The sequence below is a fragment of the Macaca mulatta genome, chromosome 7 (assembly GCF_049350105.2).
Source record: "Macaca mulatta isolate MMU2019108-1 chromosome 7, T2T-MMU8v2.0, whole genome shotgun sequence".
In the NCBI taxonomy this organism is placed as follows: domain Eukaryota; kingdom Metazoa; phylum Chordata; class Mammalia; order Primates; family Cercopithecidae; genus Macaca; species Macaca mulatta.
In genome coordinates this window covers 55,621,622-55,634,436 of record NC_133412.1, presented here as the reverse complement: position 1 = coordinate 55,634,436, position 12,815 = coordinate 55,621,622, and the positions used below count along the sequence as shown (strand labels likewise).

The following is a 12,815-nucleotide window of genomic DNA, read 5'->3' as shown; positions in this document are numbered from 1 at the left end:
AAATCCCCAAGGAAAAATGGATTTTGTGCTCTGTTCCTGACTCTAAGTCCTACTGGTTTTTCATCTTAACTGTCACTTCCTTGAAGGGGCCTTCCTTGACCCTGCTGTTGAAAAAATAGTTGCCCATTCCCTGCCAATATGCTGACACACGCTATACTACTCTTTTCCTGCATTTGATACCACATGGCAACATCACATCTACTTGTTTGTTTAATCACATTTCTTCCACTAGATACTAGGCTCCATGAAAGCGAGAATTGTTATCTGTTTTGCTATATTCCTACTACCTGCTCCAGAGGGTATGCATATTAGTTGAACCAAGTAATGAAAGTAGACTGCACATTGAGAGCTACCTAAAGGGTATTTACACTGCCTTCCTGGTGAACCCGCCCCACCAGACCACAGTTACCCAAAATTCCTCCTTGAAGAACTCCTCACTGAGGTTTGGGAGGAGCCAAGTCAAACTCCCAAATGTCTCTAATCTCCTCCTTTGCTCCTTTACTCCATCCCCACTGCATGCTCTTCTTCCTCTTCTTCTTTATTTATTCATTTTCCTTTGAGACAGAGTCTTGCTCTGTCACCCAAGCTGGAGTGCAATGGTGTGAACATGGCTCACTGCAGCCTCGACTTCCTGGGCTGCAGCAATCCTCCTGGGCTGCAGCAATCCTCCCACTTCAACCTCCCAAGTAGCTGGGAGCACCATCATGCCTGGCTAATTTAAAAATTTTTTTATAGACATGAGGTCTCACCATGTTTCCCAGTCTGGTCTTGAACTTGTGAGCTCATGTCATCCTCCTGCCTTAGCCTCCCAAATTGCTGGGATTATTGGTGTGAGCCACCGTACCCAACCCCCAACTGCATGCTCTTCTTACCTTCCATCCTGGCTATTTTAACACTCTCCTAACCAGTCTATCTCCATACTGCCTTGAATTCAAGAGTATTTATGCTAAGGACCACAATAATGGATGGGGGGAAATTACATTTTGATTTTCACAAACCTCTAATTGAAAAATTTGCATTTCTTTTGATTATAAACATTGGCAACAAGCCCCAGTAGTATTGGCAGGACCTGTGACTTTGCCACCAACAAGATCACAGATATTTTCATACTATATTATAGCCATTGCAGGTGTTGAAATATTATTTATGATCACTACTACTTTAAAATTATGGTCATTATTAGAGCTAGATCATGTTATTTAATGCTTTATCAAGAAGCACAGGTACTCCTACATAACACATTGTTAATATTTTGATAGCTATATTTTAATATAGTGGATTTCCTTTGCAATTTTATTTGTACTTTATGCACTTAAAACATTCCTAGAAGTGTCCATAGACTTCACCAGATTGCCAAAGCAGCTCGTGGCAGAAAAATGGTTGAGAGGCTGTGGCGTAGTTTTTTTCTCATGTCACTGCCCTGCAAAAACAGCCCTTATGACTTCCCTCTGCCTGCAAAACAAAAGCTAAAACCCTTGGCATGACATTCAAGGCCCATTTACAATCCATTTTCGGAACACCTCACTATCTTTCTTTTTGGTCAATGCCCTGGATATGTAACCTGTGTTCCAGTCACGCTGAATTACTTGAGTACACCAAAAATGTACTTCTATCGCCAGTTCTATTTCTAGCTTATCTTAAGGAACTACTTTTTCTAAGGCCCACCTCTAAATGTTATCCTGGTAAAGCTCTTTTGCCTTTCCCCAAGCAAAACTGCTGAATCTTTCCTTTGTGTTTTCCAAGAATACTGTGCTCACAGCTGTTTGATCATTTATCAGACCCTATTGTAGTTAGCTTTGTATCTATTTTTTGTCACATTGTGAGCTTCCAGGGGAGAGGGACTTCCTCAGCTTTACACCCAAAACACATAGTGAGTACTTGGAAACGCTTGAATAAATGAATATATCTAAAATATTCATTCTTCTGAGGGATGAATAAAATCCCTAATTAGTATATTAGTTTGTCCTTTAAACCAAGAAATTCTTTTGATAAATATAACATAAGTCTACTTCAAAAATCCACTGGCCCCAAGAAAAATAGGTTGTTGTCTTACATTCCACTGCCTGGACCCAGCTGCCTTCAGTTGACTTCCATCCTTGAAGATAGCAAAAGCACCCCTCGCAGGAGCCCATTTGCTGAGTCTTTAAACCTTCTGACTGTATCAGTGATGTCTTCTCACATTACCCTTCTTTGAATGATGCCAAATTTTGACCAGTCTCCTTTAAGCAGACGCTTTCCATTTCTTGCCCAGGATTTTCTAATGGTCAGGTTATGACATGATTTTTATATCCTAGAACATTCAGCTGCTTTATGTCAATCTTAAACAAATGCAGATGCAAGGTTTTAAAAATTCTTTTCCTAAGGAGCTTGAAGAATTAAAAAGGAGACCATTCCTTAATTTCATAGTTCAATGCACAGCGTAACTGGATCTACATGTGTGCACATGCGCTGAGGAGAGAAGGAATGTTAGCAAACACTGACCTGAACTTAGAATCTCAAGGAACCACAGACTTTTAAGAACTGAAAGGAACTTTTTAACTGATAGCAGAGAGATGTGTGTCTTGCCCAGGGCTCTTCTGTTGTTGGGACTTCAAGTTTAGCCAGTCCAAAACAGAAACCTTGATTTTTCTTCCGTGATGTTTCATACTTAAGTCTGCAATCTCAGGCCACGGCATTGCTCTCCATTACCCAGTTTCCCAAGCCAAAAGTCATTCTTCTTCTTTTTTCTTTTATAGAGATGGGGTTTCACCACATTGCCCAGGTTGGTCTCGAACTCCTAGGCTCAAGCAATCTACCCGCCTTGGCCTCCCAAAGTACTGGGATTACAGGCGTGAGCCACTGTGCCGAGGAAAAACTGAGTCATTCTTGATTCTTTTTCTTTCATTCTCCACATCCCACTCATCAGCAAATCCCGTCCATTATACTCCCAAACTATATCCTGAATTAATCTGCCCTTTCCCACCACTCTAGGCTAAGCCACTGTCATTTCTCACTTGGGCTCCTGTGCCAGCCTTCTCACTAGTCTCTCTGATTCTTATCTCCCCCACAATTCTCTACACAGCAGCCAGAGTGACCCTTTATTTTACTTTATTTTTGTTTTTGAGACAGAGTCTTGCTGTGTCACTCAGGCTGGAGTGCAGTGGCACAATCTCGGCTCGCTGCAACCCCCGCCTCCTGGGTTCAAGGGATTCTCATGCCTCAGACTCCTCAGTAGTTGGGATTACAGATGCGTGCCACCATGTCCAGCTAATTTTGTTTTGTATTTTTAGTAGAAAAATACAAACATCGTTTCACCATGTTGGCCAGGCTGGTCTCCAACTCCTGGCCTCAAGTGATCTGCCCGCTCCCACCTCTCAAAGTGCTGGGATTAGAGGCGTGAGCCACTGCACCCGGCCCAGAGTGACCCTTTAAAAACAGAAATCAGATCTTGTCACTTAGTTGTGTAGAACTCTCTTCACATTACACTTATGACAAACTGCGAACTCTTTATGACACTTCCGAGGATCTACGTGATCTTGCTATTGCCTGCCTTGCAACTTCATCAAAGCCACTCTGCCTCTCCTTTACTCTGCTCCAGCCTCACCAGCTTTTTCCATGCCTTGAAATTCCAGAGCTCATTCCTGCCTCAGGACTTCAGACTTTCTATACCCTCAGCCCTTCACCGGGCTGGCTCCTTCAAATCAATCTTGTCTTTACTCAGAAGATACTTTTTCAGAAAGGCCTTTTCTCTACCCTAGCTTATATCATTTCCTCATATACCTAATCTAGGTAATTAGCTGAGATGAGTTAGGTTGTTTATAGTCTCTTCTTCCCCAGCAAGGAGAAGAGCTCTGTGAGGACTAGGACCCAGCACAGTTTCTAACACAAAAAAGATATTCAACAAATATTGTTGAATAGGTCTAATTCCAGTTCTCAGACCCACCATACTATGCTACGGCTTTGAACTCATGCCACTCTCATTAGTTATCTCTAAGACAATATGGCTAGAGTGGAATGTAAAGCCACAGTTATCTGGGTATAAACCATTTCTCTACCTGTTCCCTGTTCTGTAACTGCACAAGTCACTTATCAGATGAGTATCTTAATTTACTTACTGTAAAAATGAGTATAGTAGTCCTACTCTGTAAAGTTGTGGAATTACATAATTTATATAAAAAGCACAGCAGAGTGGCCTATAGTATGTGTCTAATTGTTAGTTCTCTTTTCCCTTTGGTCTTCCACAAATTATAAGTTTATATTTATATGTCTTCTACTCTATGACAGGCATGATTCTAAGTGTTTTACATGGATTGACTAATTCAATCTACATAAAAACTCTACAGGACAGAAATGATAAATATCACTATGTTACAGATGAGAAAACTTAAGTCATACAGTGGTTTATACAACTTGCCTAAGGTCATATAAGAGGAAAGCAGCAGAATCCAGACTTGAACCCCGCAGTGTTGTCCAATTTCAGAGGTAAAAAAACAGTCATTGACTATCTTTATTGTGATCCCATGGTAAGAAACACATTTTACATTATAAGTGTATGTAGACATATGACTGTATCTGAAGTATAAGTTTCACAAAATAATACCCTTACTATACCTGTAGTGCAATCTGATAGTTTCTCTTCATTTTAATTTTTAAAAATGTTTTTGGCCAACTTACTGGTTTAATGATCTATTAATGAATCAAAACAGCACTTTGAAAAATTGCTTGTCTAAATTACAATTAATCCAACTGTTCTGACCTTCCAGCTACCTCAACCTGTACCAGAAAAACTCTGATGGCTATCAGTTCAGATTTTCATGTTTCATTTACATTCCAGATAAAGTCCTTATTAATTATTTAAGATACTGATCCCCCACCCTGACTCCGATCTACTCCCTATTGCAAAGTCTTTTGCACTTATGGAAAAAATACCTCATCAGGTAAGATTCAAATAATTCTTTCACTCTACAAAAAGTATTTGTCTCTATTAAAACTATTAATACAAGCTGCCCTATGTTAGAAACATTTATATACAAGTTTGTCCTTTCCACTAGATTATCAGAAACTATGGCGGGCAGAAACCATGTTTTATAAACGTCTTTGTAGGCCCAAATTAAAGGGTGAATTAAAGTTAAATGAAGAGAAGTTGGTATAAAAAACTCTGGCTCTTTAAGTGTTGGATGGTGTGTGTGTGTGAGAGAGAGATTCAAATAAGAGAATCTCTTACACTGAATCTTACATATTCCCACATAAACATGTAAGACATCCTCCCACAGATCTGGTGTTGCAGGTGGTTTACAAAAATCCTTCTATCTGGAAAATCTGCATTGGCCATGCATTTAATTTCCCAATGCCATTCCTATCTCCTTGTGGCTCCTCCTTTTGCATTTCACTAAGCTAAGAGAATGTACATTTCTACCTCTGGCAAAAGTTTACCCCTGTAGACACACAGTCCTATGAAAACTAAACTGAAATGGTTTCTGGATGAGCAGATGTACATTAACAATTTCACCTAGTCTGACTCTCAATCTCGAGTTCTTTAATGGGCTGGTATATAAACTACTGCTTATATCCATAGATATTGAAGTATATATCTGAGTGCAGGCTATATATCAAACAAAGAAAAAACCCCTGACTTGGAATTCTCAGTTGCAAGGCAGGAAATTCTTTCAGAGGGCAGGAAGTAGCTATGTGCTTTTCTGCTAAGCAATACTTCAGTTTCCCCACCCTTAGGGAAAGCTTGCCCTGATGTTGTTTCAATTCAGCAGATGCTGAGCAGTTAGAGAAAGGGAACAAACAACTAGGGGAAGTATTACTACCTGTTTATTTGGATTTTTACTAAACAAGACTGGCCACCAGCTGTTGCAGGGTAGGGGAAGAGCTAGATGGGAATAGGAAATGCCAACTCAGATGGAAGCTAGTTTTTGGCTTTCTGGCTCTCCGGGGGAAAAAAGGTATCAAGGAAGTACATGGTCATTCTCAAATGGCCAAGAGGCAAAGGCAAGATAATGCACTCCATTCACTAGCATGGCGGGGTTGGGCTTAGAGTGCATAAATGAAGTCACACGTAGTTATGAAATTAATGTTAGTCACCTACTCTATATTCATTTTCTCCTTCTTCCTTACTAAAACCTGTATATTGTTGGGCACAGTAATGTCCATGCAAGAATGACATTTCTGGGCCTCCTTTATACTAGCTGTAGTCACATGATTGAGTTCTGGCCAAATCAAGTGAAAGTGTTGAATACGATTTCCAGGAAGACTCTTTAGAGGGCCCTGACTCAGCTAGGTTTGCTCATTTTGTCCTTGCCCTCTTTTCCTCATGCTGCCAGGAATTTCAAAGTGACAGCTGATGGTCAAGTGGCTATTTTGGACCATGGGGTGACCTTGAGAAGGATCATGTTGTGGTACAGGCAGGAGCCTCCATACTAGCCTTTAACTGCCCAACTTTGGCATAGTTTTCTATGAGAAAACTATTTAAGCTGTTGCTAGTTCTGCTTAATATAGAGTCAAACTCAGTGCTAACTGAGATACCCTGATAGTTACTGGCAATCATGTAACAGATACTTCCTATCTTCCTATCCTCCAAAGCAAGGTGGATTCTGTACCTTACTCTATCCTTCTTACGACAGTAAAGGAGAGCTGAGGCATGTGTTATGTCAGAAGAGGAAACTGGAGTTGAAACAAATCAAGACTTGCCCAATGTCACACAACTGGCTACTTGGAAAGCAGCAGGCTCTGGAAGCCAGGGTGCCTCACCCCTAGGATTTTTAAAAGCATAGTAGAAATAGGTGACTAATTTCCTTTAAAAAGATTTTGGGCCGGGCGCGGTGGCTCACGCCTGTAATCCCAGCACTTTGGGAGGCCGAGGTGGGCAGATCACGAGGTCAGGAGATCGAGACCATCTTGGCTAACACGGTGAAACCCCGTCTCTACTAAAAATACAAAAAATTAGCTGGGCGTGTGGTGGGCACCTGTAATCCCAGCTGCTCGGGAGGCTGAGGCAGGAGAATGGCGTGAACCCAGGAGGTGGAGCTTGCAGTGAGCCAAGATCGCGCCACTGCACTCCAGCCTGGGCGACAGAGTGAGACTCTGTCTCAAAAAAAAAAAAAAAGATTTTGATTGGTTATTTTTAAAAAGCAAGCATTTGGCTGGGTGTGATGGCTCATGCCTGTAATCCCAGCACTTTGGGAGGCTGAGGCCAGCGGATAACAAGGTCAGGAGTTCGAGACCAGCCTGCCCAACATGGCAAAACCCCGTCTCTACTGAAAAGACAAAAATTAGCTGGGCATGGCAGCGTGCACCTGTCATCCCAGCTACTTGGGAGGCTGAGGCAGGAGAATCGCTTGAAACCAGAAGGCAGAGTTTGTAGTGAGCTGATATCATGCCACTGCACTCCAGGCTAGGCAACAAGAGCAAAACTCCAACTCAAAAAAAAAAGCAAGCATTTAAGCACATCTCCTTTCTTCTATCAAATGATCTTCTATCAAGGGGACATCAGAGTCACTGACTTTAAAAACATCCTTTTAAGTTGTCTCCAGAATACTACTGCTATATTAAAATGAATTAGAATTCACTGTATTGTTACAGCATACACTAAAAGAGCTGACTTCTCAAACAGGTAAAGACACATTTTGAAGTAGCAATTAGTAAAATGAATGTGTTACTGTTTTAAAAGCATAACAGACATGATGATTAATGTAGAGTTGACAAAGTCTTTAAGAGGAAAAAACAGAAGTAGGCCTTCTTTTAAAATTTTTTATTTTTTTGAGACGGAGTCTCGCTCTATTGCCAGGCTGGAGTGCAGTGGTGCGATCTCGGCTCACTGCAACCTCCGCCTCCCAAGTTCAAGCGATTCTCCTGCCTAAGTCTCCGGAGTAGCTGGGACTACAGGCATGTACCACCATGCCCAGCTAATTTTTGTATTTTTAGTAGAGTCAGGGTTTCACCAGGTTGGCCAGGATGGTCTCAATCTCTTAACTTCGTGATCTGCCCACCTCGGCCTTCCAAAGTGTTGGGATTACAGGCATGAGCCACCGTGCCCGGCCAGAGGTAGGACTTTTTATTACAAAGTAAGTAAAATTGAAACAGGTGAATTCAACATAGAAAAGTTTTAATGAGACAAATGTCAAACAAGCATATCAACTTCTTAAAAAACAAAGAAAATCTGAAAGTTTAATTACAAAAACACTTATACAGAAAACTTGGCATTTCAACAGTTCCAAACACATGTACACAAGTTTTTTCTAAAATTAGTCAGAAATAAAATACCTTGTCTCCCTTTCCTCAGCTGCTCCTTCTGTTTTAATTAAAAAGAAACAAAGAAATCTGTAACACTGAACAGGCAACAGCTTATTTCTTGAGAACATAAAGTACAGTAATATCTACAGGTGTACTGGGCAATATGAATTAGGTATTGTGCTAGCCTGTAACTTCATTTACTGCCTCCTCATTGAGCACAGAGGAGAGAGGAGGTGGCAAAGGCCTGCTCTACAGATACTGACAGTTTTGTGGCATCTGAATCCCAGCCACCAGAGGCAGGTGAGTAGCTACTGGGAAAGAGAGCATTTCAAAAGCAAGCTGCTTATTTTCTGAAAATGATTTCATACTGTAGGCTCTCTTGAGATCTCATGTATTCCTGAATATGCAAATGTTTCAAGTCACTGTCAAGTGTCCCATCTAGAGTCAGGAGAATGATGATCCTGGACCACGTTATGGCCTTTTCTGGTCACAAAAGCAGTGCTAACAATGCTGCACAAAACTGAACACAAATGAGTAACAGAAATATGAGGAGGAAGGAAGAGAGGACAGAAAGCATCTGGCAGAAGGAAGAAACCAACCTCCAGAATGGGCTCTGGATGTCCTTCTGCCATAGACAGTGAATTCTGGCTTGGACTTTGCAGACAAGGAGTCTAAGAGAAGCGGCAGAAATACAGATGATGGCAGGGAAATAGGAAAATACAGAAGAGCAAGAGAGCTGGCTAGGTTTATAGCAATAGATAATAATGGGGTCTTATTCTAAAAATTTGCCAAGTGATGGTATGTGGGTTTCAGCACATGGATATCTGATGTATGTTCACATAAGACATTTTAAAAACAGATTTTGTTGCTGTTTTCCTTTGGACTAATAAAGAAAACAGGCAAGGAGATGCTGAGAAGACAGGATGGTGTAGCAACTTGACAGGGAGTTCTGCCCTACACTCTGACTTACGGGCATATTGTGAGAGGGGTCACACTTCTATCCACCTGCCTGCAGTGGTGTGGTGCCCAGACAATGGGCTCTGCTTGCTCTGCTTTGGTTCCAAAGATCTCAGCTATAACCTTTAGCCTTGTGCTAGAGTGTCAAAACAAAAACAAAACAAAGAAACAACCAAAAAACCCTGAGGTAAGAATCAGAACCTCTCTTTCCTTTTGCTGTTAAAGGAACCAGAAACTGCTAGGCGTGATGCTTGAGCCCAAGAGTTGGAGGCTGTAGTGTGTTATGATAGCATCTGTGAATAGCCACCGCACTCCAGCCTGGGCAACACAGCGAGACCTCATCTCTAAACAAAACAAAACAAACAAACAAAAAATGAACCAGAAAGTCCTCTTTACTTATGCTGTTAAATGAAAAAAATCACTAAGGAGGGAGAAGGAAGGGAAGCCTGTCTTCTTCACATGGATCAGCAGTTCATCGCTACAGAAGGAAGACAAAGGACATGAGAATTCTTCCTTGCTTTTTTTGTGAGCTCAAGTGACTATTTTGAATGATATTTCCACCTATTTAGATCCATGAATCATTACTCCTAAAGAAGACAGGAATTCCCTCAGTTTTCACTTACAATAAACTTTGGCCCTTTGTACTCTTTCCCTTTCTCCTCTGTTTACAAGTGACCTTTTCCTCAGCAAAAATGCTCCACAAGACATTGTCAATGGATGGGAACAGAAGAGCCTTGCTGGGGCTGGGACTCCATGTCTGTGCAGGAGCAATGCTTAGAAAACAGTAGGCAGTACCAGTGAGGAAGGAAAGAGCATTCTCCTTTAGGGCAGCAATCACAAAGCATTCTCCTTTAGGGCAGCAATCACAAAGCCACACTAAGACTGGTACCCACTGAGCACCATGTGGGGTAGGAAACATAGCCTTGCTCCACATGGCGCTATCAACAAGCAGCTCCTTTCTTTGGAGTCACAGCAGGGCAATGATGGGAGAAGATTGGGCCTGTCTAATGCAAGAAACTCTCCTTCAGAACCTTGCTGAGCAACAAAGTTCAGAGGTCAGAAAATGGAGATGTATAAATTGGTGGGGGCCAAGAAAAGCAAAAATAACCCCCAGAGGCATTTAAAAAAAGTGACAAGTAGGTAAGAAAACTGGAGCTCCACTGATAAAAGGGTCTAAGTGAAATTACAACATGAGAAGTCTTCCTTTCTGCAGCAGCAGATGTCAGCATCAGGGTCACCCAGTAAGCTGAAGATATGCAGCTCCACTTTAACAGAAATGGAAATGGTAGGAACCTGAAGACCTGGGAGAGTGGCTGCATACCTTCAAAGTTTCACAGAAGGACAATTCCATAGGAAGCTCATATACATGTTGCTGCTCCCTCATATGGCTTCCTGGGGTGACGGCCTTTCACTCACTGAAAATTCTTTCACAAGCAAAGGGATCTGCACTCTTTCTCCACCCCAACTCAGTTCAAATTTCCATGGATGGCTTCTCATTCCTTACAAGTAAAAACACTTATGGAACATCTTGGAGCTCTAAGACCTGTGGAATCAGGAGAAAACAAAACAAAACAAAACAAACCAGAACAAAAACAAGAACAAACAAGGAAAATAACACCAAGAAAGTAAGTATTGATTGGAAGGGGTTAGCACTATGGATTTTAAAAATGCTTTGGTTTCATAAGCGTTACAGTGAGTGCAGGGTATATGTAAACTAAAGAACTCATAAAGCTGCAAGCAGGCAACCTCATTGAGATGTTTTACATAACATTTCAATGAGAAACATAACACTGCTCCAGTTCAGCAACAATGGGAGGTAGGAAAATCATCAGCTAAACACAGAAAAGCAACTATCCGGGACAAACCTGAGGAGGGAAATGAGTAACCTACTTTAGTCTGAAGAATGTATGGTCAATCAAAACCAATTTTCTTCAAGTGTTAACTAAGGATATCTGCATGTATAGAGATGTATTATGTGCATATAATCAAGAACATTTCTCATATTAAAAAAAATACAGTCACATAAGATTTTCTTCCCCTAAACTCAAACAGCCAAATATTATCATTGAAATCAGGCAACATACGCATTTTAGTAGTTTATATAAGGTAGTCACCTTTCAACTTAAAATCACCCCCATGGCTTCCTCCCAGTTCCACTTGTCTCAAGGTACTACTCAGTCACAAGAAAGGTGACAGGTAGGGTAATTCTTCCACTGTATATTTATCAAAATAATTTTAAAATGGGCTAAAACTCTGTAACATTATAATTCCTGGATTGTAACTTTTTTTTTTTTTTTTTTTTTTTTTTAGACGGAGTCTTGCTCTGTCGCCCGGGCTGGAGTGCAGTGGCGCGATCTCAGCTCACTGCAAGCTCCGCCTCCCAGGCTTACGCCATTCTCCTGCCTCAGCCTCCCGAGTAGCTGGGACCACAGGCGCCCGCCACCTCGCCCGGCTAGTTTTTTGTATTTTTTAGTAGAGACGGGTTCCACCGTGTTCACCAGGATGGTCTCGATCTCCTGACCTCGTGATCCGCCCGTCTCGGCCTCCCAAAGTGCTGGGATTACAGGCTTGAGCCACCGCGCCCGGCCTACTTCCTATGTATCTTAATGCTCTATTTCAGGACTTTTTAGTGCTTTCCCCTTCCCCCATCCACCTCTTCCTTAGAGCAATGTTTTAGAAACCCAGTGAATGAGAGTTTAGATATCTGTGGTTCTAGTCTTGGATTCTGTACTCATCTATGCAGATATTTTCAAGCAAGATGTTTCTCCTCTCTGGGATTCAGTTTCTTCATATATAAAATGTTGGATTTCTAAAGGGCCCTTCCAACTCTAATATGCTCCTCTGAAACTTGTAGACCATTAGCTTCCCTTCACTCACTGGCTCCTGACAGTGGATGAAACCTTTGCCAAACTCTTGTCAGAGTAATTAATTGCACCATGAGTGCTGGGGACATCAGCCTCGCTGTCTGTACATATTTGTATAATGAGGCCAAACCAGTATTAATCACAGTCTTTGTAATTATTTCCTTTGACAGTTTTGGGGGGTGTGGGAAACCATCTATTGTTAGTTATGTTTGCATGGCTAGATTGTAAGAATCTGTAGTAATATAACAGTTCACACTTTTAGTTATTTTTTCAGGGGCAAAATATTTGTAGGTTAAAATCAAGGATAATAGTAATATTCTAAGTTTACAGACTCCTCAGAAAACAAATAATATAGTTTATATTCTTGAGATGAACAAAGCTTTAGGAGAGTCTTACTGGCAAAGTGCTCAAAATGGAAAACCACTTTTGGGTCAATACTTAATTAGCTGCCCTATATCTATGTGAAGAGACACCATGTTATCAATTAATGTTTTCTTTCACAATCTTCCACACTGTTTCTCCCAGTTCTCACTTTTCAAGCATACAAGAGTGCTAATTGAAAACACTGTACGAAAATGGGAAGGATGATGAGCTCCTGAAAATCCCAGGCCTAGATTTACAAGCTGTTCCCTTCATAAGCAGCAGCAGTAATGCCACTTCTTTATTCTGCAGGGAGTCCAGCCATCTCTAAGAAGTACAGTCCATTCCATCTGGCTACTCACTAGAAGGATGGTAATCCTTTCCCCATCAGAGGCTGAGGCTAAAATACAATGCATT

General features: G+C 41.3%; 1 protein-coding gene across 4 annotated transcripts in view; it reads right to left on the bottom strand.

Moving 5' to 3' along the window:
- Positions 1–8,072: 8,072 nt before the first annotated feature.
- Positions 8,073–12,815, bottom strand: part of HMG20A (high mobility group 20A) — a 69,707-nt gene continuing 64,964 nt past the window's right edge. For 3 of the 4 annotated variants that reach the window (XM_077938505.1, XM_015142768.3, XM_015142769.3), the window contains one exon: positions 8,073–10,717. The gene's annotated coding sequence lies outside the window, so the exon portion shown is untranslated. 4 annotated transcript variants of the gene reach the window in all.